Source organism: Scyliorhinus torazame, chromosome 10 (assembly GCF_047496885.1).
Source record: "Scyliorhinus torazame isolate Kashiwa2021f chromosome 10, sScyTor2.1, whole genome shotgun sequence".
Taxonomy (NCBI): domain Eukaryota; kingdom Metazoa; phylum Chordata; class Chondrichthyes; order Carcharhiniformes; family Scyliorhinidae; genus Scyliorhinus; species Scyliorhinus torazame.
The window spans coordinates 32,214,514-32,242,254 of record NC_092716.1 but is presented as its reverse complement, the minus strand read 5'-3'; positions in this window follow the sequence as shown (position 1 = coordinate 32,242,254).

The following is a 27,741-nucleotide window of genomic DNA, read 5'->3' as shown; positions in this document are numbered from 1 at the left end:
AATTCCTGCTCAGCCAGGGCATTGCCTCCAGCAGGACGACCAGTTACAACCCCCGGGGTAACGGACAGGTAGAGAGGGAGAATGGGACGATCTAGAAGGCCGTCCTACTGGCCTGACGGTCCAAGAATCTCCCAGTGTCCCGATGGCAGGAGGTCCTCCCCGATGCACTTCACTCCATCCGATCACCACTGTGCACTACTACCAACAAAACACCTCATGAACGCCTCATTGCCTTCCCTAGGAAGTCCTCCTCGGGCACCTTGCTCCCAACATGGCTGGCAGCCCCCGGACCCGTCCTACTCTGCAAACACGTATGGGCCCACATGTCGGACCCACTGGTCGAGAGGGTACACCTCCTCCATGCTAACCCCCAGTCTGCCTATGTGGCGCACCCCGACGGGGGTGCAGGTTGCCCGGGAGTGGGGGGGGGGGCTCCGCAGGTATAACATTTCTAGTTTGGTGGGGAGAGTGGAAGCGGATCTGGCAAGGTGGGATGGTCTCCCTCTGTCACTGACGGGTCGGGTACAGACGGTTAAAATGAACGTGTTGCCATGATTTCTGTTTATTTTTCAATGCCGGCCAATTCTACTGCCAAAGGCTTTTTTCAGAGAGATTGAGGGAAGGAGTACGTCGTTCATATGGGGAGGGAAGGTGGCTAGAGTTAAAAAGGTGCTACTCCAGGGGGAAAGGCAGGCAGGGGGTTTGGGTCTTCCGAACCTGATGTATTACTACTGGGCGGCAAATGTGGAGAAGGTGCGGAGCTGGGTCAGAGGGGTTGATTCCCAGTGGATCAGAATGGAGGAGAGTTTGTGCAGGGGGTCGGGATTGGAAGCACTAGCAACAGCGTCGCTCCCGATAGCCCCGGGGAAGTACTCAGGGAGTCCGGTAATAATAGCTTCATTGGGAATTTGGAGGCAGTTTCGCCAACACTTCGGGATGGGGGCAGGGTCAAGTGAAATGCCGATTCGGGGGAACCACAGATTTGAGCCAGGGAGGTGGGATGGAAATTTTCAGAGATGGGAGGAGAAAGGGATTAAGATACTAAAAGATTTGTTTCTTAGGGGTCGGTATGCAGGATTGAAGGAGCTGGAAGCGAAGTATGGGCTGGAGCACGGGGAAATGTTTAGATACATGCAGGTTCGAGATTTTGCCAGAAAGAAGATACAGAACTTCCTGGAGGAGCCGGCCTCCACATTGCTGGAGGAGGTGCAGACGACAGGGGGACTGGAGAAGGGGTAGTGTCAGCGGTCTACGGAGCTATTTTGGAAGAGGAGAAGGCACCACTGGAGGGGATCAAAGCAAAGTGGGAGGAAGAGTTGGGAGAGGATATGGAGGAAGGGTTCTGGTGTGAGGTGCTCCGGAGAGTGAATGCCTCCACCTCGTGCGCGAGGTTGGGGCTGATACAGCTGAAGGTGGTATATAGAGCGCACCTCACGAGGGCGAGGATGAGCTGATTCTTTGAAGGAGTTGAAGATGTGTGTGAACGTGGCGGTGGGGGTGGGATGCTAATCACGTTCATATATTTTGGTCCTGTCCAAAGCTAGAGGATTACTGGTAGGAGATTTTTAGGGTAATTTCCAAAGTGGTGCACATGAAACTGGACCTGGGCCCCTGGGAGGCCATATTCGGGGTGTTGGACCGGCCAGGGTTGGAAAGGGGTGCGGAGTCAGATGTTATAGTCTTCGCCTCGTTGATTGCCTGAAGACGGATCCTGATGGGTTGGAGAGCAGCCTCTCCACCCTGTGCCCTGGCGTGGTGGGGGGGATCTGTTGGAATTCTTGACTCTTGAGAAGGTTAAGTTTGAACTGAGGGAAAGATGGAGGGGTTCTACAATTCATGGGCATTATTCATTATGCACTTTTAAGCACTGGAGGAGGGGGGGGAAGGGGGGGTGATGGGTGTTAATGGGGGCTATGGGGGGTTCCTGATTCCTTTTTGTCAGTTGTTTATGTGAACATGTGGGCTAATGTTTTGGGTTTGGTAGGAGGATGGGATTGTTGGTATTGATATGGGGATTGACATACGTGTTACTGATTATTGTTTATTGTTGGTGGGTGTAAATTTGGGAGAAAATGCGAAAAAGGAGAATAAAGAAATATTTTTTAAAAAAGGTAACTTCATTGAAGCCTACTTGTGACAATAAGCTATTATTATTAGGAGTTGGGTTTGGAGGTGTACATTTGTAATGTGTATCTCTGTAAATAAGTGTAAAACTTGTCTCAAGTTCTATCCTCCACCATCTGGATTTCTGGCATGTCACGTCTTCACCATATTGACTGCCCAGCAGTTCAGGGCGATGGAGCACCACCACCTTCCCAAGGGCATTTAGGGATGGGCACATATCCAATGATCAAATAATAAAAACATATGATTTGTAAATGAAGTATCATAGATCTCGCTCCTATTTCTGCTGCTTGCAGTGATTGGCTCGAGGAGCTGAATGGGCTATTCCTGCTCCTAGCTCTTATATTCTTATGTTAGCACCTCAGGATAGTTTCTGGTTGAAGATGGCTGGAAAGAAAGCTTAAAATCTGAGCCAAATTATTAAAAGAAAACTATATTACAGTGCAAACATGTTGGGTGTGCAGACATATAAAAGATTTATAGATTTATGCATGAGCTGTTACATGAGGACATCTAGTGGTACATTGATTTCATTTCATACATATTTAAATGTTCAGGAGTTTAAGATGTATTCATGATAGTTATAAAACTCCTCTGTAGGATGGCCTGCATACAAGAGTGGAGCAGTACGAGTGTTGTGGCAAAATTCTAACAAATCTACAAAATCCAAGCATTGTAAAGTCAGGGAAAAGATTAGTTGGTCCATTAAACATGCCCCTTTGTGAATGGGGCAACATAACACACAACATCAACTCAGCCCAAGTCAAATCCAGCAGCCTCCCACAAAACTCCTATAGTCACAAAGAAACACAGATTATTTGGTAAAAGTTGAGTCCTGAAGTTAATTGAGCCAGCTTCAGAATACCACAGTTTCTGTCCTTGTGATGTAATCTTCTTGCAAGAACACACCCAGTTCCTTTCTGAAAGCCCCCTCCAAATTCTTACTCAGGACAAGTACTAGCAACCTATCCCAGAGGTCGATGACACACAAAAAAAGTATCTCTTTGATCTAACTTAGTGCTATGCTTGTGTCATTTTTACCAATGCATCTGATCTTCCCCATCTATCAGGCCCATGGGGCCAACCTCATACGTAGAATCATTTTTCTTTGTTATTTTAAAGACTGCAATCATACCCTCTCAAAGTCTATGCTTTCCTGAAATCTGTCATGATATGCAAACATGCAACCAATGAACACTCAGAATAGGACACAACCAATGGGCAGTCAGGACACTCAGAGGTGGCATCACCACAAGGGGGCATGACATAAACACTATAAAAGGGATAAGGCACTCACACCCTGCCTCTTTCCACAGACAGACATCTGGAGAGTTAAGACAGGGTTGATCAGCAGCATCACACCTCAGCACGTGGCTTAGAGCAAGCTGGTACAGTTAGACTGAGTTACTACAGTTAGATTAGCAGAGAGTCGAATTCATTTGAGAACTGTGTTAATAGTTCAATAAACACGTTGAACTCATTTCAGAGTCTGGAGCATCCTTTAGTTAAGACTGCATCAAGTAGCAGCCTGTGTTATCCGAAGCAGCAGAACACAACAAAATCAACAGACCCAACTCTCTGAGTCTGTCCCATTTCTCCTCTGAAACGGACCACAATATCAGGATGTCGGGCACGCACAGGAATCCTGACGTTGTGGTTTGCCACTTAGGGTTTGGATGCAGGTTGTGCAGTGGGTCCAAGCTGCAGATATTAAAATCAGTGAGGACTTCAACATTTCCAATCTCACCTCATTGTTAGAAACCCCTCTATACAGTAGCTTGTTCAATTGGGTGTAACTGACTTCTTAACGGTGATGTGATTAGTAAAATTTTTTGAAGAACCAAATAATCAATTAAATTAAATGATTAATTAGCAGATATTTTCAGTTACATTCAATGATGTAAACAAATCCAGTGTGTTTTATGTTTTCCCTTTACCCTCATGCGTATGTTCCAACCTTTCATTTTTGTAAACATTTTAAAAAGTGAAATAAAAACAGAATATGTTGGAAAGAAACTCAACAGGTCAGCATCTGTGGACAGAGAAACAGTTAATGTTTTGAGTCCAATATTGCCTCTTCTCGACTGGAGAGAGGTACAAATGTGATTGGTTTTATGTTGTTGCAGCAGTGGGGAGGGACGGGTGAAAAAAATAGGAAGTCAGGGATAAGTTAGAGGGCATAGGGATTAAATGACAGAGATGTTGTAGAACACGAGACAAAGAGAAAGGCGATAAGAGTGTTAAAGACTAAGGGCAGGATTCTCCGTTTCCGAAACTAAGTGTTGACGCCGGAACTGAATCGGTAGACTTCTTTGACAACTAGATTGGAGCTAGTTCCTGGAATACAGGATCGGGCAATGGGCTAGCACCGGCGCCACGTGGAACACGATTGATTCCAATGAAAAGCGGTGTCTGATTCACCAGGGTCAGGATTGCCCTCGAGAGGCTGACAAGTTCCAGCTGCATATTAGCACCCCACTCCCCACACACACTCACCCGAGCCAACAAGGTGGCAGCACTCTGGTTAGCAGATGGGGAGCTGGAGGTCCTGCGGGACGCCATGGAGGGGAGGCAGACCATTCAGTTCCCTGGGGTGGGAAGATGGCTACCACCCGCCACTGTACACCGGGCCTGGGCGCAGGTGGCAGAGGCCGTGACCCCACAGCACACCCGTAACCCCTACCAATCCACCCGGAGGGCGCACAAACCCGACACGCCAGCAGTGTGCTCGCTCCCCAGCCTGCACCACATGCCAGCACCCATACCGGCCGCCATGGCCTGGTGCTCTGGCCACGAAGGCCACCAGCTGCCACCCCTCACCCATGCCGCCCGCGCCTGAGCATCCCACACTGTGAATTATTTGCTCCCCCCCCCCGGAGACTGCAGCCCAAAACCGCTAAGAGAGAGAGAAGACCGGAGGTGGTCTGCCTGATCTGCGGCCCTCATTGCTGCAGAGAGGCAGGCACCGGACCTGGTCAGTGGGCCCAGAGAGAGGGCAGTCGCCGAGGCAGAGGTCAGTATCGGGCAACCAAGTGAGATCCCGCTGCATTGCGGTTTCCCATGGCACGGCCCCCACCGCCCTGACCCCCACCACCCCCATACCTACCCCCACCACCCAACCTCACGATCCAATCCTACATCATGTTGTATGTCTCGCAGGATCACCTGGCAACGACGCGGGCTCTTCTTGTGTCCCCCACCCCCCCCAACCCCAAGCATATTCTAGCGATGATGAGGTGATGGATAACGAAGTGAGCTCCCCAAATGCCAGCCCGAGACACCACGGACACTAGTCCATGGACGACACTGACTTCCCGTCACAACTGTCTCCAACATCTTCTACCATCCCACAGACACTCGGTTGGGCACTTTAGTGAAGAGGCTCCAGGGACACTATCTGGTGTGCACCACACACGTGCTGTGGTACATCAGGTGGAGATAGGAACCCTCGAGAGGGCGGAAGGTCAGAGGGCGACCCAACCCCAGGGGCTAGCCGCCATTCGGCTCATTCAAATATTCAGATCTGGATCTCGCCCAGTGAGGGTGAGAACTAGATCACGCCAGGCAGAGCAAGTCTGGTGACTTGAGCGAGGTTTTGGGCCAATGCGGAGTCTGATTTGGAGCACATTGGGGGGGGTGGTTCACCCCTTGCCCCCAAATCCACGACGGGTGCAATTGCGCCCTGGGGATGCAAATAATATAACTAGCAACAAAGAGAACTCATTACAATGAGACTTCTTAAATGGGTGAGTTGTATAAGAGTTTAGAAGCTTTGAATTCAATAATCAATCAGCCAAAAGAACAAATCTGACACTTTAAGGGAAGATTTAGTTCAACTGTTTTGCGTATGTTAACATTCTGTCCTATTTCCTATGATTCTGGAATTCATATTTTATCTAGTCTTACATATTATAAAGTAGTAGCTATATGGGAACAATTCCAAGGCTCAAATCTCACCATGGATGTAGCTATATTTAATAAATCATTACATTGCATAATTTCGAAGAGCAAGGGAATTATCCCCGGTCTCCTGGCCAATAGTTATCTCTCATCCAACATCAAAAAACAGATGATCTGGTTATTATCATTTGCTGTCTGTGGGAGCTTGCTGTGCACAAATTAGCTGCTGCATTTCCTACATTACAGTAGTGACAATAGGTGGATTCTCCGCTGCCCATCGCTGATAGAAGGATTCCTGATCCGGCAGAGAATTGGGTGTCAGACTAATTCCTTCGGTCCTGCGCCTGCTGCGGCAGTGAGCTACATGCCACCCACCTCCCCCTCCCCCCCCCCAACTAGGAAAATGCAAAGTGATTCCTGCTGTAAAAAATAAGTCAAAGCAATCAGCTGCTTTTGATGTGGTGAGGACCTGTCAATTATACCAAGATTGTTTATAAACATTGTGCTTAACATCAAAAGAGAATAGAGATGCATTCAAGCATGAAGGGAAAGATCGATAAACAACCCACCAAGCAGCTGTCTTTGGAGTAATAAAACTGTCAATCACTGGCTAATGCAATATATTGCTGTTTGAAATTGAATGGAAAATTTGCATTTCAAAGACTGTCAAGGGAATTCAAGTCTTTTGAAGTGTACCGGGCTTTCAAGGAAGCCTCTGGTACCTGTGACCACTGCTGCTTTGAATACTTCTGACTGAGGGAGTAGGTTTCAGGAAAGGGTAAGTGAAAACGCAGTGATTTTTAACCTATTGCCTGGACTGCTCGTCAGCTTTCACGCAGTGGTCTCTAATGGGGGTCTGGTGGGGGGGGGGGGGGTGTTGGCTTGATGGCAGAATCTCTGTTGAGGTCTGATGGGGGGGGGGGCTATGTTGGGGGGGTCTCTATTCGGTGTCTCTGCTGGGGATCTGATGGGTGTCTCTGTTGGGGGTCTCTGGGGGGTCTCTGTTGGAGGTCCCTGTTGGAGGACTGATTGGGGGGATCTGATGGGAGGGTCGGATCACCTCTAAGTGTTCATAGTGTGGGGGGAGCATCACCCGTAATTCCCGTGGTGGAGGTGGGGAGGATGCCCCTGCTTTATCAGCCGGGGGGGGGGGGGGATGATTCGCATTATGGGGGGGATCGAGGCCAGCTGCCGGATTTTGGTATTAGGCTGCCCACTCAAATTAAAAGCCAGGTACCAGGATTCTGACAGAATCCTTCGAACTACCCGCCTGGAAAACGAGAGGGAATCGCTCCGAGGCAGTGTTCCTAGTGGAGACCAGGAGTGATTCTACTCTGGTGGGAATACTTAGTCTCCAGAATGGAGAATCCAGCCTTATACTTCAAAAGTACTTTGAGACATCCAGTAGTCATCAAAAGTGCTGTATAAATGCAATTCTTTTTCTCTAATATTTTTTGGAAGTGGTTCGGCAATTCTAGTTCCAGTCTTTGGGTGACGAAACTCATCATTGCATTTAGAAAAGCTTCACTATTTCATTGGATTGGATTTGATTTGATTTATTGTCACGTACACTGAGGTACAGTGAAAAGTATTGTTCTGCGTACAGTCCCAATTGTTCCATACGTGAAAAAACATAGGACATACATAAATACAATGTAAATATGTAGACACAGGCATCGGGTGAAGCTATGTAGTGTAGTGTTACTCAATAGATGAGATGAGTGAAGAGATCCGTTCAGTCCATAAGAGGGTCATTCAGGAATCTGGTAGCAGCGGGGGAAGAAGCTGTTTTTGAATCTGTTGGTGCGTGTTCTCAGACTTTTGTATCTCCTGCCTGATGGAAGAGATTGGAAGAGAGAATAACCCGGGTGGGAGGGGCCTCTGATTGAACATCTGGTCAGTCTCTCATCTTACATACATCTTGGCCATCCAAAACTCTCCATTTCTATCAGATTCACCAAATCTCAATTAGCACTCAGAGTGCAGTCACACAGTGGTTATGTGTTACTGCACTAGTGGTTGAGAGGACTGGACTAATAACCTGGACATGGGAGTTCACAGTTGGAGAACTTAAATTCAGTTAATGATGCGAACCTGGAATAAAAACCTCAACAACTTCAATATAAAATTCTCATTCTCCTGTCCCAATCCCTCTTGGGTTTGCCACTCCCCATCTCTACAACCTCCTTTCTCCTCTAAGAACATTGCATTCCTTTAATTCTGACCCCCTTATTCATCTCCCACCCTGTCTCATCATTGGCAGCCCTGTCTTCAGTTGTCCAGGTTCTAAGCACTGGTATTTCCTCCCTTAACCCCCTCAACAGTGCGCAGGTTTGGAGCCCATTGATGTAGACCACCACCTCCTGATGCCAGCGTGCTGATCCAGAAGCAGATTCTTTAAAAAAATCCATGGAGCCTTCTCTCCAGCAGTGGAGGCAGAGAGCAGGTCATGCGCCTCGTATACTGACGTCACGTGCTCTAGTCACGAGAGAAATTCCTCCATTTTGTAGCTGCCAGCAATGCTGGTATGAGCTCCTGGGCCTCTGGTGAACAACCCATTAAGAAGAAGTTGAAATCAGGAACAAAGCAGTATAAAGGTGATTTCTTGAGGTGTGGGTTTATTAATTGTGCCAATGCATATCAGTATGCAAAGCCCATGTGTGTTACATACAGGGAAGTACTGGCAAATTAAAGATTAAAACCCTCAAAACTTCAAAGGCATCTGGAGGCTAAGCATGATAAATCCAAGGACAAACCTCTTGATTTTTTTGCAGTGAAGTCCTTAGCAGAAATGTAACATTGAATGAAAAAGCAAGTGAGATCGTAAGGACCAAGCAGGCTCACCTGCCACATTAAAGGTAAGCGAAAATGGTGGGTCGCGGCGTTCGGGCGGTGCGGATCGTGAACGTTGGCTGGCGTGGGTCCCGAAATTTGACCGGGGCAAAGAGGTTTGAAAATCACTGGCGTAAACCACGGCCACTCATTTTTCTTCTGGAGAGATACACGCTAGTTTTCAGTCTGAACCTGACACTTCACCAAATTATGATAAGAGTCCACCCAATATTCTTCCTAAATGACTCCAATTTTGTCAGAAAATTATACAGGGGGAACGTGTGTTCTTAAAATGAGAACTAATATGAAATGAAATGAAATGATAATAGGCATGGATTTGGAACTTGTGGCATTTAGAAACATTTTTTAATAATCCTGGACAAACCCGCAATAAGGAATACAAGTAACTTCAAATATAATGTATGTAAAGTATTCAATGATTCTTGTTGAAGATAAATTGCTCAAAAGGATGAAAATTAATAAGTTTCTTCCTCCACTCTACTGTCAGTTTTTGAACATTTTCTGTGCGGCTGCAACCCAGCAAGTGTTGAAAATAAATTAATATTTAATGATGCTGTTAGACCCATAAAACCAAGGCAGGGAGTGACTTTGCAAAGGTCACAGGTATCAAAACTGCCCTCAGGAGTAATTAGTAAACTAAACATGTAGTTGGCTAACATTAGCAAACGTTATCAATATCCTGAAGGCCAGTATGGATTGCAAGACGCAACATACATCTTTCGCAATAGATTGCAACCAAACTCAAATTTAACAAAGTGTGAATTAAAGCTACTGGCCGGAATTCTCAGGCCATTCACCGGAGGAGGGATTCTCTACTCCCGCTGACAGCGCAATCCGCCCATGGGTTTCCCATGGGCGTGGGGTGGCATCAATGGGAATTCCCATTGCCAGCAGCAGGAGCAGAGAATCCTGCCGCCAGCGAATGGTGAGCTGACTCCCGCCATCAAGAAACACGTGACTGGGAGGCCGGAGAATCTGCCCTCCATGTTTCTGTGGCACCAAGTTAAGCCATGACATAGCAAATGAAAGGGGAGAGAGAGAGAGAAAGAGAGAGCAAGGAAGCAGTCAGCTTGCTTATTTTTGATTGCATTAGATGTTAGTGTGGCAGCTTGGCTCACTTTGTGGCACCCTCATCTGAATCAGGAGGTCGTGGGCTTGAGCCCCACTCTGGGACCTCGCTACATAATCTAGTCTGACAAGTTAGTGCAGTATGATGGATTGCAAAAGTTTCTGACTGCTCACACTGGCGAGATTTTCCAGTCCCACCAACAGTGCACCCCTCCATTGTTTTCCCGGCAGCCAGGTATACATTCAATGGGAAATCCTGTTGACAACGGCGGGACCTGAAGATCCTAACGCTGGCCAATGGTGGGCCATGTCTGCCACTGTGAAACACTCACTGGCTTGCATGCAAAATCTCGGCGAACAGTTTTTTTTAAATGAAATGTTAAATTCTGGCCCTATTTTCTTTTTCAAATGGATATAAAATATATTGTGACACTATTCAAAGAAGAAGTGATAGGAAAACAAAGGTAGTTTGAAGCGATTTATATTTGTCTTGGTAGTTTAAGTGGATTTAATTTAATGCTTCTGAGCCTGAAAGGTGAAACCTGTGGTTAGATTCATGCTGGACAAAGGTGTTTGCATGAGTGAGGGTTGTTTATGTTCCAACTGGGTTTCTATTGTGCTTAGGGAGGGCTATGGTGTGGAAAATAAATAAAAGGGATAAGCAGGTGGCTAAAGCAACTCGGGGTCTTTTTCCACCTATTTTTGTGTCATGTGCAAATTTCGCGACAGTACATTCACTTCCTTCCTTCGAGTCATTAACATATATATTGTAAACAATTTGCAAGAATACCAATAGTAAATGGAGCAACAATTTATTCTGCACAGAAGAGAAGGCTGATTGGTTATCAAGTGGACTCTGATTGGTATCGGCATTTCCATGGAGAATGCAGCACAGAGCAACTGCTGAGCTTTTGTTCATATTCAAACGAAGCAGGTTGACTCTGATTGCTCAAGACATTACCATGGAGAATGAATCAGGGAATGGCTGCCCCCCAAGCTTTTGTTTAGTTGAAAAAGGCACTATGTGTGGACATGATCCTTCAATCTGCAAAAGACAGGGCCCTGTGTGTGAATATGTAGCTTCTAGCACACGTAAGTGAGCCACATTGGTAGCCTGACTGATAACCTCAAATTAGTTTTCATTGTAATTCTTAGCACAATTGGGATTGGTCAACAAGTTTTGTCCAGTCACGGAGTCACATCTCTCATCATGCAGAATAATGCAATGCTCAAGTCTGTACTATCAAACGACTAACGCTAAAATAATAAAAACCTATAATGAGAAAAGGGAAAGAATAGTCTGAAATGCATTTTTATTCAACTTGAAAATAAAAAACGCACATTTTAACATTACACAACAATGCTGTTGATGTTCGAATAACTTTATTACTTTAATGAATGGATTCCTGTGGGATTGATAAATAAATTCAAGACAAAACAGATTTCCTTCTGCAGTACTAGGTATTGGAATTTGGAGTTTCTGAAGCCCCATCTATTGGAAAGATGTGCAGCAGAAAGCTACGGTTAGGATGGGAAAATCCATCTGAAATGCCACCTAGAGGCATATTAGAATGCTGATGCATGAATAAGATTCACATGACATGTATAACAAATCTAATAGTGACATCAGGGTTTGTTCTATAAAGTCCATGAATTGAATGACATGGCTAAGAAGACTGAAGTTTGAGGGTTAGTTATTCAAAATGGGCATATTTCTGGCAAGTTAGTCAACCTGTAATACCATGGCTGCACTTATATTTACACAGATTCTTGCCATTCACAATGACATGAGTGAACTTTGGGGGGGGGGGGGGGACGTTGGTTACAGAATGGTGTCTCTTAAGGAAATCTTCATGGCCTTTAGTCAGTTAACTGTAAGTCTTTACGAAAAAGTAGAATTATTTATACATGGACAGTAAAGGATACAGGCTAAGAGTTAGTTCCATCTTTAAGCCTTAACCCGTCTTTGCTCAACAGCACACTGACCCCTGGGTCTTCATGTGTTTTCTTACATCACCATGTGGCAGCACTGTACACAGTTCCAAATTAACCTCTTAAGTGCCAGACACTTACCATACACCGCATCTCAAGTCTTTGCCCAATGTGTATGGAATTATACTTATGTATTTCATGTCTTGCATTGTTGTCAGTTCATTTAAATTGTTGTTACTACATTATTGTTATTACTGTATTAGAATTTTTACAACATTATCATTATCCCACTTCCGCTTTAAAGGAGTGGCAGGCTGGCACAGTAGTTAGCACTGCTCCAGGGAGCAGGGTTCAATTCCGGCCTAGGGTGACTGTCTGTGTGGAGTCTGCACATTTTCCCCATGTCTGCGTGGGTTTCCTCCGGGTGCTCCGGTTTCCTTCCACAGTCCAAAGATGTGCAGGTTAGGTGGATTGGCCATGCTTAATTGCCCCTTATGTGTCCAAAAAGATGTGTAGGTAATAATGATCTTTATTAGTGTCAGAAGTAGGCTTACGCTATCATTCCAATGAAGTTTAAGGGTTAAAGGGATAGGACGGGGGAGTAAGCATGGATGAAGTACTCTTTCAGTGGGTCGGTGCAGACTCGTTGAGCCGAATGGCCTCCTCCTGCACTGCTGGAATTCTATGGTTCTATGATCCTATGAAGTTATTGAACTTGCAGATTTGGGGGTTTGGAAACCTGACAACCCTTCCATACCTTATTCACCATTCTGTTTGAGGAGTGGTAGGCTCTAAAGTTTTTGGTTCTTCCTGTTGGCTTCGAGGTTGGGCTGCCACTTAGTTATGCTTTCACTCTTTTCTTCTATTACTTTGTGTTGAACCGCACTTGGTTGGTTCTGTCATTGCATCGGTCAGTATTGCTGCTACTCTAAATCATTTCTTGCAGGGTGGACGAACATTGTGCTCATGTATCTGTCACTTCTTTCTCACCTCCTTTCGTCATGTGGGGCATCTCGATGCCCTCCGTGGCTAAAGATGATCATTCCTGTGGCGAGAAGGTGGTTTAGTGGTACGCTCACCTCTGCTTTTTATTGATGTTGGTGGGAGGCTGCTCCCAGGTTCCAGCATCCTTTGTGGTCAAGGGATGCTGGTTGGCAACTGCAGTGAATGCACAGTGGTTACTGTGTCGACTAGTTGTACCAGTACTGTAGTTGGAAGTAGAGGTGTCTCGGACTGTTGATCACTATCATGCACCACTTCCACTGATGTGTTGTGTTTATCTCATAGATGGTTGACTGATCTGACCACTGGCGTTTTCTGTGACCTGCAATGAGAATGGATAAACCTGTTCCGCAAAGAGAGAAGAGAGTTCAGATCAGAAATCCGAATCTGAGTATTCTTTAGTGTTCGAGTACTTGGAGCTGTGCAGTTCTGATTGGCTCATGAGTTGCTTGACATTCTCTGCCATCTGGAGGAGATCCAAGGCTTCACAGGCATCCCCTTTCAAGCTCTGTGAACTCTGTGCTTAGCTTAATTTCCAAGGAAGATTCAATGAAGCCTATTACTGTAGTAACAATATCTGCCTTCAGCTTCCAGGCCTTTTCTCTGGAGAATTTGCTGACAAATTTTCTTTGTGCCTTCAGTTCTGTTGGGAGCTTCTCTCAGGTCAGCAATTTTGTTGAGGTTTTTCTTTGTCTTCCAGCATCTCAGCTTGTTTTTTTATCCCCAGCAGCCACCATGTTGCGATAGTGTTGGTTACTTAAAGGTAGTCTTCAGTAGGGCAACTGTTATGGGCCAGGGTTTAGCAAACCCCAAAGTATATCATGGAGTTCACCTGACCCACAACTTTTAATAGATTGTGGTATGGGGAGCACACAGCCCACTCTACAGGTGTGGTACAGCAGAAATCGAAAAAGTATTTTTTAAAGCAAACAATGTTTATTCTAAGAACTCAAGTTAACCTTTTTAAAACATACAGTGAACATCTTAGCAACCATCAATTCAAATACCACCCCCAAAGAATGCAACACTAAGTAATCCTTAATAGCTTCCCAAACAACATCCAGAAGACAAAATAAATACCTTTTAACAGAAGCACATTAGGTTTACATTCACTACGGAGAACATATATAATTCTGAATTCACCAAATGATCAAGCGATAGTCTTTTCATTGCAGAGAGAACAGCAATACACCTGCTGTGTCTGGCTTCAGCTCCAACACTGAAAATGAAACTAAAACACACCCTGCAGCAAACAGCCTAAAACAAAAGTAACAAGCTGACAGACAGCCCAGCTCCACCGACACTCTGGCATCACTGATAAACACCCATTTCTTAAAGGTATATTTCTTAAACACCCATTTCTTAAAGGCACTCTCACATGACACAACTGTAAGTTCTAATTAACAAGTAGAGCTATTCTTACATGTACAGTAAAGGGTTCAGGTGTAATGAATGAAAGAAATAGTCATATTTTACATATTTTTGCAGCATTGTTATTAAAACCTGGGTATATCTGTATATCTGCCAAAGCTGTGATTCAAGACTTGTAAAAGTGACGTATTCATTGGTTTTGCAGGTGAAGTGTTCTGCTAATGGAGTATTACTTACATGTAATGGACCACTGGGATGTAGATAATTTATAAGGGGTATTGTGTTTGGCCTTGGCTAAAAAGGTCATGGGACATCTTGTGGGAGGAGACAGAAGTACACCTTGGGTGGGATTCTCTGACCCGGCGGGGGGTCGGAGAATCTCTGGGGTGAGGCCCGAATCCCACCCTGATGCGGCTGCCCCAAGCTCCGGTGCTGTTTTTCAGGCAGAGGCGGGATTCCCGCCACGCTGGTTGGGGGCCATTGACAGCAGCCCCCCCCCCCCCGGCGATTCTCCGGGCCCTGATGGGCCGAGCAGCCGTCCATTTTTGGCCAGTCCCGCCGGCGTAAATTACTCACCTCACGCACGGCGGGACCTGGCAGGTGAGTATGCGAGGGTGGGCCTCGGGGTGGGGCGCAGGGGGATCCGACCCCGGGGGGGCCCAAGGTGACCTGGCCCGTGATCAGGGCTCACCGATCTGCGGGCAGGCTTGTTCCATGGGGGCACTTCTTCCTTTCACGCCGGGCCCCTGTAGGGCTCTGCCATATTGCCCAGGGGCCGACGCGGAGAAGGGAGCCCCCTGCGCATGCACGAAAATACACCGGCCAGTCTGCGCGTGCGCAGAATCACGCCAGCCGTTCCCTGCATGCGCAAACTCGCACCAGCCCTTCCCCGCTGGCTGGAACGGTGCCAACCCCTCCGGCGTCCACCTAGCCCCCGAAACAGGTGCGAATTCCTCACCTTGGGGAGCCGTTGACGCCGGAGTAATTGGCGCCGGTTTTTCCACTGGCGTGGGGTCTTAGTCCCCAGAAGGGAGAATTTCGGCCCTTGTGCTTTGGATACAGATGATATAATTATGGGGAGGAACCAGGTCTGGCTGACAGGTTAGTTCTTCCTAGGGTTTTAATCTTAACAGAGATGTTTCAGTTTTGGCTCTGATAGGTTTCTCTCCAAAGATTCTGCACAGAGAAAGACAAGTAGAAACCTTGTTTTTAACTTAAGTGTATTTGTACTATAGTGATTTGCTTAATTGGAATACAGAGGCAGGTTTAGGGAGTAAGTTAAAGTTTCTCATTTTACTGAAGAACTGTTGTAACTTAACTGTAAAGCTATTCCTCTGTTGTTAATGTGGTTAATTCTGTGTTTAAATTAATACGCAAGAACCCCACAATAGCACATCCAACTCTATGGGTCAGTGTTATGACTCCTGTAGTGCAGTAGTATTTCCTCATAATTTTACAAATTGCAAATAGTTGGGTTCTCATCCGGGATCCTCATACAGGCTGGGAACTATCTCCCAGTTTAGGCCTTAACCTGTCTCTGCTCAACACCACACTGACCCACAGGTCTTCTTACATCGCTGTGTGTGTGGTGCTGTACTCAATTTCACTGTATGTGCCAGACCCTTATACAACAGGAACACATAGTATGTAGATAAATATTACTTTTACACTAGATTAATTTAACCTTCTAAATGTACCTGGCCTTTTTGCGATGGAGGACAGCCAGTGACATGAGTACATTGCGGGAATAGAAACATCAAAGACATCCCTAATCTCACAGAGTTGCAACATAATCCATTATCTCTATTTGGGAGTGCTTTATGACAGTCGCACACATATTTGTCAGTTGCCTCCTCTCTGATCGTCTGTCTCAGTATTTAGGAATTCTTGTGCACACATACACATTTTCTTGGAGTTTGTTGGAAATTGATCTTTACTCAGCAAGGGCCAATACAGTACACAGAAATGTCACCGCATATACTGAGGTCAGGTTTGACAGCTATTCTAAGGCACACTTCACCAACTCAGCTGGGTGCCTGCACTTGTTATGATACAAATAATATTTTTACACTGGTGCACACATCAGGTGAGTACTCAGCTAAAATTCACACAGGTCAGTGTATGCTTGGTATCCAAAACTGTTCCGGGTCAAAGTAAATGTCCCAGGATTTTAATTTACTTTATTGGCGTTTAAAGGCAAGATAATACTTTTCTCCAATATTACATTTAAACCTCAGCAAAACAATAAAGGAAAAGGTCATCTTGTTGCCTGGTAACATTTTCATACCTATTTTCAGATTGTTACTTTCTTCCACTATGTACGGCAGATGCTTCATCTTTATTAGCTTAGCTTGCCAGCTGCTTGATTAGTTTGGTTGCAAATTGCTGTACTCCTGCCATCATTCCAGTCTTAAACCTCTGCTTTCTGCCTTTTCATTGCTTAACCCTTCTTTGACCTCTATAAATACTCAGGTAATGTTCTAATCTGCCAGCCCCATTTAATATCCCTTGCAATAATCTATAAACATTGTGTCTGATTTTTAAAGAAAAAAATAATTTAGAGAAGAGAAATTGATGCCCCCGCGATCGCTTCCAACAAGGTGAATAGAAATATGGGGAGTCATTCTCCGCCGGCGGGAGTCTCCGTTTTGCCGGCGCCCGGGGGTTTCCCGACGGCGTGGGGCTGCCCCACAATGGGAAACCCCATTGACTGGCCGGTGTTACGGAGACTCCCGCCGGCCGGTCGGCACAGAAATGTGGCGGGGCGGGTAGGAGAATTTCGCCCATGGAAAGTACCGGTACTTAAAATGCAGAACTTGCTGATGCTATTACACACAATGCCAAAGCAAAATCTTGATTTCGCAAAGGTATCACCAGGCACTGTTCTAACACCAATGTTATATCATGCTTGGCACCTGCAGAATATGTCACCTGAATGTTTTTAAAGCAAGAAATGTTGTGGCAAAAGTAATACACAGCGAGTAAAAATTCCAAAATGTAGGAAAAAGAGAGTGTGGGGGTTGGGGAACCAGGCTAAGAGGAGTTAATGGTACAGGCTGAAGGTTAACATCCATTTATTTTGCCAAACTATGGCATTTGCAGATACTCTGCTAACAGCATATTGGTTTTTAAGCTGGTAGATATGTTCCTATAATAATAATCATTATTATTGTCACAAGTAGGCTTACATTAACACCTCAATGAAGTTACTGTGAAAATCCCCCAGTCGCCACACTCTGGCACCTGTTCGGATACACAGAGGGTGAATTCAGAATGTCCAAATCAGCTAACAAGCACATCTTTCGGGATTGTGGGGGAAACCGGAGCACCCGAGGAAACCCACGTAGTCACAGGGAAAACGTGCAGAATCCGCACAGACAGCGACCCAAGCCGGGAATCGAACCTGGGACCCAGGTGCTGTGAAGCAACAGTGCTAACCACTGTGCCGACCATATGATATATTTGGGAAGTTAACATAAGGAATAGGAGCAGGAGTAGGCCATTTGGCTCTTTGAGCCTGGTCCACCAGTCAATAAATCCATAACCGGTCTGAATGTAACCTTAACTCCATTTTCCCAACCTCCCCATATAATCATTGACTCCCGTGTCAATCAAAAGTTTGTCTGATTCAGCCTTGCGCGTATTCAATAACCCAGCTTCCATGTCTCTCAGCGGAAGAGAATTACAAACACTAATGACGCTCTGTGAAGTGAACTTTCCCCTAATCTGTCTTCAATGGGAGACCACTTACTTTGAAAATATTCCGCCCCCCCCCCCCCCCCCCCCCCCCCCCCCCCAAGTTCTAGCTTCTTCCACATAATTTAAGACAATGGACCTAAACCTAGAGGTCTGAATTGGATTGACACTACTATTTTCTAAACTGAATTAAAAAAAAGTCCTATCTCACCTCACCTTCCGACTCAAGTAATTTGAATGTTCAGTTTGAAGGTCCTTGACAGGCCAGGGAGAAGATAAGAGGTTAGGTTTGGTGGGCTATGGGCTGGTTAAGCCTCAGTGGGATGGGGGCGTTGGGTCGGGCCTTGGTGGGGGGAGGGGAGGGGTTGGGTGGGTCTTAGGGCTGTGGGCTTTGTGGGAGGGTGGGTGGTCGGGCCTCAAATGGGAGGTCAGGTTGGACCTCAGGGACGGGACTTTGGGTTGGGTCATGTCTCAGCGGCGGGGGGGGGGGGGGGGGGGGTTGGTACGGGGAGATGTTTGCATCGGGCCTTGGGGGTTGGGGCTGTGAAAATCAGGAGTCGGGTCTTGGTGGGGGGCGTACTGATGGCAGGGTTTGGGGGTGGGGAAATCTCCTGAGGGGCTGTCCCGTAAAGGAATCTTCATGGCAGTGGAGAGTCCCCGTGGGAGGTAGTGTGTGTGTGTGGGGGGGGGGGGGTATTTGGTGGTTCGGGGTTGTGGGGTTGTCCAGTTGGGAAGGTCGGTGGGGGTCTGTACAATAGTTACCCAGAAGCTAGAATCTTAGTTCTTTTAACTTCTGGGTAACTATCGATGTGACACATCGATATATATATATAGATATATAGATCGATAGACAGACAGACAGACAGACAGATAGATAGATAGATAGATAGAAAGATAGATAGATAGATAGATAGAATCTTCTGAAGTTCATTATTTAAATGCCGTTTTCAGGTGTTTCCCAGAAGAAGTTTGCAATTCTGGGCAACTGCTGTGCAAACCTTATTTAAAAACCTCCAAGGGGTCACCAGCCTATCTTGGTGCACACCCCAGTTACACTGTCCTGGAGCTTGGCCAAATGCAAAGTTTTTCTTTCAAGTATTCCATAGAGATAAATTTGAGTTTTCTGCCAAATATTTAACAGAAGACGAACAATACTGTAAATATTTAAATTTTCTGTCAATCTGTGGAATAGCACTGGTTGGTACAATGCTACTTTTAGTTTCATGGTAAACTGACGTTCATCTGCTCTACTTAATTTAACTAGTCTCAATATAAGCACCTGGGAATTGTCTCCAGAATCCTGCTTGACTGTCGTCCAATTGGAAATTTACATCGTAGTACAATTGAAATTCAGTACGGCCTCTCAATTGTCAACTTAATCTATTTATCTTCTCTCTCCTGAAAGCATTGACCATTAACAGATAACTACTTTATATCCTCTTGTACCTCATCACAGTGCCCATTCTTCATACATAAATCAGGCTATTTGTGCAAAAACAGCACAACCGAACACAATCATACACTCAACTGACTTCCTGACATCTGCATTTCACCAGTGATCATCAAATAGTGATCAAGCCTGGAAATTTGGTCAATATTTCCACCATATCTAGGAACACTAGGCCCAATGGTAGTCTCCTTCTTACTACTGCTGTCCATCCATCACCCCTCAGTTTTCACACTTCAAAAAAATTTTGCTGATCTGAAATTTAGAATCAATTTCAACTGCCCTCTAGACCAGTGTTTTTCAATTTTTTTTCCGGGGACCCATTTTTGCCAACCTTCGCGACGCATGCCGACGCACGCCGGCCGTCCTTCGCGACCCACACCGGCCGACCTTCGCGACTCACGCCGGCCGACCTTCGCGACCCACCATTTTCTCTAACTTTGTTTGCTACTGACAAAATGGAGGAAATGGTTTTGGATCCCTTTGGCCCTCGTACATGCTCCTCAAATGGAACCTGTTGGATGAAGGTGAAGCTTTCCGGTGTTGGAAAGTATGGAGTCTCCATCTGTCCAAACTTAAGCTCCACAGCACAAGTGTGGCACAGAACATGCGGATATAGGGCTCTGTCAGCGAGACTGTCTTTTCCCAATCTTAAATGCGACACCCAGATCCTGACCATTCTTAGAGTAAGAGACTTCCACTTCATCAGCATCAAAGTTCAGAAAGCAACCAAACACATCATTCTCCCCGAATGTTTTGCAGCCGGCTTTTAGCAATGCGGCCTCCTGAGGCCTTCAAAAAGGCTGCGAGCATATAAAAAAAATGTGGCTGCACTGTGCATGCGCAAAACACTGCACTTGCAGAAATAACTTTTCTTCAAATTCATTTTTACAGGATGTGGGCTTTGTGTTGTTCATCCCTAATTGCCCTTGAGAAAGTTGTTGTGAGTTGTCTTCTTAAACCGTCCAGGAAGTTCCAGGATTCTGACTCAGCGACAGTGAAGGAACAGCAAAATAGTCCCAAGTCAGGATAGTGAGTAACTTGGAGGGGAATGTCCAGGTGGTGGTGTTCCCAGCTGCTGCCCTTGTTCTTCTGGATCAGGTTTTTCAAAATGCGGGTCGTGACCCGCGGGTGGGTGGCATGTGGGTTTCGGAAGGGTCGCGGAGCGATCGGTTGCACCATTCCCGATCGTGGGAGAAGTGCACAATGGCCACCACCAGCTTTTACATTGCAGTCTCCTGGCCAGAAGCGGAGGCAGGAGAGCAGGTCACGCATTCTGCACGTACACTTGATATCCACTGCTCTCCATGTACATGCTTTTGGCACCAAATCATGGAGCAGAGGTGCCTCTATTTTCCAGCTGCTGGCAAGAGGACTGCAAAGAGCTGGTATAAGGGGCTGGATTAGCACAGTGGGCTAAACAGCTGGCTTGTAATGCAGAAGTATGCCAGCAGCACGGGTTCAATTCCCATACCGGCCACCCCGACCAGGTGCCGGAAAGTGGCAACTAGGGGCTTTTCACAGTAACTTCATTGAAGCCTACTTGTGACAATAGGTGATTATTACTATTATTAAGATGTATCATTTTCTTAAAAGTAAGAGATGGCCAGAGATGCAAATAGGCAGTGTACCGACTGGATAGGATCTCACAACTGAATCTGCTGGAGAGAGCTGCTTAGCGGAGTCCAGGACAGGATAGAGCAGTGCTAGTGTTAGCTCTGTACAGAACTCCAGGGCCTCTGGTTAACAGCCAACAAAGAAGCAACTTGACTCGGGAACAAAGCAGTATAAAGCTGATTTCTTGAGGTCTGGTTTTGTGCCAGTGCAAATGAGGATGCAAAGCCCATGTGTGTTAAATGCAGGGAAGTACTGGCAAATGAGAGGAGAAGTTTCAGATTATGGAAGAGAAGTGGTGGGTGAAAGATTCCTTTTGCGGTTGAAACCCCAGAGTCCGTTATTAACTTACAATTGACTCCAAATTAAATTACTACGTTGACCTGTGATACCACATTAAAAGCACACCAAAGGCCCATGATGCAGTCAGCATTTGGGAGTAGCATCTCCCAGGAGTATCCACAGTGCTGAAAAAAACTAGCATTTTGTTGCTATTGCCCTCCACGACAACCTCCATGCGCGAGGTTGGATTTCCTATTTTCATAAAGATGAAGATGGAACTAGCTAAAGTCTGCACCTGATATGTGCATTGCCCTCTCCTCCTTTGAACCCGATTCATGAGATCGTGAAGACCAATCAGGCTCCCCTTTCACATTAAAGGTAAGCGAACGCGGCATGGGTCACAAAGGTCGGCTGGCGTGGGTCACGAAGGTCATCTGGTTGGCAAAAGAGGGCCCCGGGAAAAATTTTTTGAAAAACACTGCCGGAGGAGAAGGAAGATCAAATGGATATTGTCAAAATGTCCACAAAATTCCTCAGTTTGAATTGGAATGAGTGATAGCGTGGCCCCTTTAAAGGGGCGGGCCTGGTGGATCATGTGATCAGCTCAGGGCCAATTAGGTGGGTGCACGTGAACCCCGGCCAATAGCGAGTTTGCACGACGCTCTGGGAGCAGGGGCACAGGCAGTGTGGACCATGGAGCTGAAGAGACACGACCCATCCTATTGTGTTGTGTGCCTGTATAATTACCACCCTTTGCCTTTCATTGTTAAACCCCTTCGTTCTGAATGGAAGCCTCCAGAGTGTTTCTCGCGCCACTAGACTGGCGACAAGGTAAAGGATTTGATTGCAGTCTGCAGTACCTTGTGATTCATGGGGTAAGGAAGGAGCAATTGGAAAAAAAAAGAAAGAAGGACCAAGAAGAAATGAAATGAAATGAAAATCGCTTATTGTCACAAGTAGGCTTCAATGAAGTTACTGTGAAAAGCCCCTAGTCGCCACATTCCAGCGCCTGTCGGGGAGGCTGTTACGGGAATTGAACTGTGCTGCTGGCAGTGAGGAACTATCAAAACGTGAATGAAAATGAGTGGTAAACGAGATCTGTTTGACCAAGGGGCTTTTAAAATTTCCAACAGTATCCTTCAACACGGCCTGAGAAGGTTAAGGATGTTTCTCACAGCGAACTAGGCCAGATTAGAGGTGTCAAAGCCAAAATCTATGTCAATCCGGATTCAACATTAAAGTTCTTCAGAGCCAGACCAATTCCCTGTGTCCTGCATCAGAAGGTTGAAGCTGAGCTTAAGAGATAAGAAGAACTGGGCATGATCAGACTGGTTCAGTTCTCTGAGTGGGCTTCTCCCAGAGTCCTCATGCTGGATCTTCCATAAGAACCTGTGGGGGCTACTAATTAACCATATTTAAGGCTGCCAAGATGGATAGGTACCCGATCCCCTGGATTGTGGACTTCTACATTAAGTTAGCGGGAGACATCACCTACTCTAAATTTGATCTCTGCCACGCATACCTTCAATTAGAATTGAACAGTCTCAGAACTTTGCCACGATAAATACCAATGGGGCCTTTTTCAGTAGACGAGGTTGCCATTTTGGTGTCACGTCATGCTGTGCTATTTTCTCCTCCAGGAAATTCCCTAGGTGATGGTCTACCTTGACGACGTATTAATCACCAGCACCACTCCTGACTAGCACATTTCTAGCCTGGAGGTGTCAAGAAGGTTTTGTGATGCGGGGGTCCATCTCAGATGCAAAAAACATGCATTCCAGGCTGCAGAAGTGACGTGTTTAGGTTTTCACGTAAATGCAACAGGGTTGCATCGCCTTGAGAAGGTCAAGGCTACCCACAAAGTCACAGCACCCAAGAATGTATGTGAGCTCAAACCTTTCCTTGGCCTGGTTCATTATTATGGGAGATTCATTTTGAATTTGGCCACAAAATTGGCACCACGATACCAGCTACAAAAGAAACATTAATGGCGGCAATGCAGGGAGTTTCAAGACCAAGCATTTCACTTGGTGAAGCAAGCTTTGCAATCCTCAAATCTTATAATTCACTTCAACGCTGGGAAACCGATTGTGCCCACATGTGATGCATCCCCTACGGTCCTCGTTATGGGTTTGGTAGGTGCTGCCTAAGAAGTCTTGGTGAATTCCTGCAGTGGTTCGGGTCTGGAATACAGTCTGGAAGTGTGGTGGAGGCAGATTCAATCAAGGTTTTTGAGAAGGCGTTGAAATGATTACCTGAATAGAAACAATGTGCAGAGAAAAGGCAGGAGGATGACACTGAGCCATAATCCTTAGCTTGAAGAGCCGGTGCTGACATGATAGACCACATGGCCTCCCTCTGCACAGTAACAATTCTGCGATATAAGTAACTGAATCTTCTTACACAGACCGGGTTAGCAGCTAAACATCTCACCTTTACTTCAGGCATGAGACCATTATTAGTAATTTTCTAGATCCAGGTTTGGAGCTAAAGCTCAACGATCTTCTACTACTACAGGATAACAAAACATATGACATTATGGCCTGTGGTCTATCATCTCTTTTAAGCCATAATAAGCAGCTAATAGGACTGCAGAAAACCATAGGACAGATGGGTGACGAGTTTTTAAAAAAAATTCCTTGATGGGGTGTGGACATCGCTGGCAAGGCCAATATTTGTTGTTCATTCGTATAGCGCTATGCAATTTCAGAGACCTTGCAGCGGATCTGAAGTCACATGTAGACCACACCCTTACACATGGGTATTTTAAAACAACCAATGACAGCTGCTGGTAATATTACTGAGATGAGCCTTAAATCTCACATATTTGTTAATTGAGTTTAACTTCCACGAGCTGTGGTGACAGGGTTTGAACCCTTGCCCCCAGAGTGCTGAGATTACTAGACCACTGACATTGCCACTGCACGGCTATCGCCTTCCTTCCCCCTCCGAAGCAGTGAAATATTTTAAAGTAAATGAAATTAACAGCTGTGATGTAACAGGCGCCTCTACTATTTTTCTTCTGAGTGCAGTTTTAAATTCTGACATTGCCTCAAACGTGCAAAGTGGTCTGAGTTTAATGCATGGTATTGTAAATTAAAATCAATAGACACGCAGCAATGCCCTTGAGTTGCAGGGTTAATGCTCCTTGCTTCTAAAACATAAACAAATATAGTGCTTGCTTCATCAGGGAAAGGAACTTAAATCAGATAAACTGTCATCCATACATTTACATTTCAACGTGGTTTAGTGTGACAAGGACATGGACACAACTTCAAAGCAACTAATCATCTAACGAGAATGAAGGTGACCTTCTGGGCATTCCAGCAAAGCATAAAGTACAAGTAAATGTCTATTCTAATGCGCATCCGGGTTGCTAACAACTCACTGAGCAGTGAATTTAACGCAGAGAACTTTCTGAGTACTGTGTCTAACCATGTAGAACCAGCACTGCAGCTTTTTTAGCTTTGTTCAATATGTAATCCTATGATGCACAACATATTGGATTAGACAGAAACATTATTACAACCAGACACATGCAAATGAAGACTTTAATGGTTATGTATTGGATTACTCAAATCAGGAACCATTTGGGGAGACAAACCAACTGATGTAATGTTTTTTGGAGAGAGCATCAGATTTCAGTCATTTTCACAAAACATTTAAAATTAAGCAAAGTTCCCACTTTTTACATCTAATTAATATTTTAAAAATGAGTGTCAGGCCAAAGTTTTACATTAAAGAGAGGAAATGAAAGAGTACAAAATGCAATGAATGTGCACAATAAATGTAATGAATTAAATGTGTATTGTATATCATTACGTTCTCCATTTACTTTAATCACCTGAAATAAAACCTCAAATTGTCGTGCTACCTCCCACTCAAAAGAAAACCAAGAAAAACCTTGGAAGAATACATCCCATATTATTAGCACCTTGGAAGAATACATCCCATATTATTAGCACCTTGGAAGAATACATCCCATATTATTAGCTCCTCGCTGTTTATTGGTATGTTCCATTATGACAGAAGTGCAAGAACCATTATATTACACACAGCAGTTATCTTGATCTGTACATGCTTATATATTCAAACACATTACTATACAAATAATCATTCATCTCTTTTCAGTTAGTAAGTTACCATTAACCGCTCAAGTAGAATCCGGTTCCAGGTAGGTAAAAATCCAGAGGCGAGGGGACTGATAGATAGAGGCTGCTGAAGACACTTTTAAATTTAAATCTTTAAAAAGTTGATGAGGGTACTGTCATAATATACACCAATATATCATGGTGCAGACACACACTGATGGACACACAGTGGGACCAATCAACACACAGAACACCGCAGCCAATCACCAGTGAGAGCATACGCATTATAAAGACAGGGGGCATCAGAGTTCCCGCTCATTCGAGTAGCAGCTAGCTAGGAGGACAGAGCTCACAGCCTGCAACACAGACATTCACCATGTGCTGAGTGCATCGACTGGTTAGGACAAGGCAAATGTCTTTAGTTAAAGCTAGTATCGTATTAACCCACAGTCTGAGTATGTTTAAACAGTTAATGATTCAATAAAATAGTGTTGCACTATTTCAAGTGTTGGTGACCTGTATGTGATCCAGAACACCCAACACATCAGGTACACCTCAAAATAGAAGTGTCCTCTCCTCTCTGTCCCCCAGGTGTCCTCTCTCCTTCTCCCCTCCAAGCTTTGGCTTCTTCACTGCTGGAGGGTCTCATTTTGAGAGCCCTTAATTGGACAGTGAGCCATCTTCTGGCCACTAATTGGCCAATTTGGGGAAAATGACTGCCAGGTGACATTTGACCCCAACAACAGAGTCCCAATGCAAAGGACAAAATCCTGTCTCAAGTCTCTGTCAATGATGCTACCTAAATGGCCTCTGGGTGGCAGAATAATCTTGCAAGGCAACCATCCATTCATTTTCCCTCTTACCTTTCCACTCACAACCTTTGAGCCAACAACACTCAGATCAAGAACTTACTGTGTGCAGTATATTAATATTGATACCTTCTTAACAGAGCAATGTAGAAAAGCAAGAGAAACTCTAATGGCAAGTGCAATGTATTGTATCTGTTTCAATGGAAAGAACTGCATTAAGTTAGTTTCCTTAACTAGATACTTGCCCAATAGGCATGCTAAATGTTGACATTCTATTACACTATTGTTCCATATTTATTTAATCTTGACCATTTTGTTCTAGCAATCATGTTAGAAATTGGCACCATAACATTGTTTTATGTATTATATATGTAGCCCAGGCATGGAATACTAGTTGGCCAACTTTAAATGTATGAAATTGGTAAAATATATTGCAGTTTCACAGCATTTCCTTTTTTATACATATCTATTCTTCTGCCTGAAGGCTCTCCAGAGAAAAATCACTTTGTCTCTCCTTTTTCCTGTCAATTATCCCCTTCCCCTGTTCCTTTCGACAAAGCAACAGTATCTAGCTGGGGTATGCTCACATTTTTTAAGCAGTTGCCCTCTAGTACCTCTGCCACCCCACCCCAATTCTCAGGGCCGAAGCAGTGTTGTCAGGCTGTTTGATCTTTGGTGCATCAGAGTAAAACATTCCTGTTTCTATCGGGCATCCACACACCTCCAGAATTAACACCAACAAATTTCCTCTTTTCAATGCAGAGACTGTGCCTGACTGCAGGATCACAGCTTTGGTCGATGAACAAAACCAATATGGTAATCCACTCACAAGGGTGGGATTCTCCGCCGCCCGCCGCTGGTAGCGGAGTTTCCGATGCGGCAAAGAATCTTGCGTCAGGCAAAAACCGGGATTGGCGCCAGTGTCACAGTCCCCCGCTGGGGGCGGCATTGAGGATTGTGCCCTATACCAGTGGGAAGATGCTAATCATAGAATCATAGAATCATAGAAGTTTACAGCATGGAAACAGGCCCTTCGGCCCAACCAGTCCATGCCGCCCAGTTTTTACCATTAAGCTAGTCCCAGTTGCCCGCACTTGGCCCATAACCCTCTATACCCATCTTAGCCATCTAACTATCTAAATGCTTTTTAAAAGACACAATTGTACCCGCTTCTACTACTACCTCTGGCAGCCCATTCCAGACACTCACTACCCTCTTAGCGAAGAAATTGCCCCTCTGGGCCCTTCTGAATCTCTCCCCTCTCACCTTAAACCTATGCCCTCTAGTTTTAGACTCCCCTACCTTTGGGAAAAGATGTTGACTATCTACCTTATCTATGCCCCTCATTATTTTGTAGACCTCTATAAGATCACCCCTAAGCCTCCTACGCTCCAGGGAAAAAAGTCCCAGTCTATCCAGCCTCTCCTTATAACACGAACCATCAAGTCCCGGCAACATCCTAGTAAATCTTTTCTGCACTCTTTCCAGTTTAATAATATCCTTTCTATAATAGGGTGACCAGAACTGCACACAGTATTCCAAGTGTGGCCGT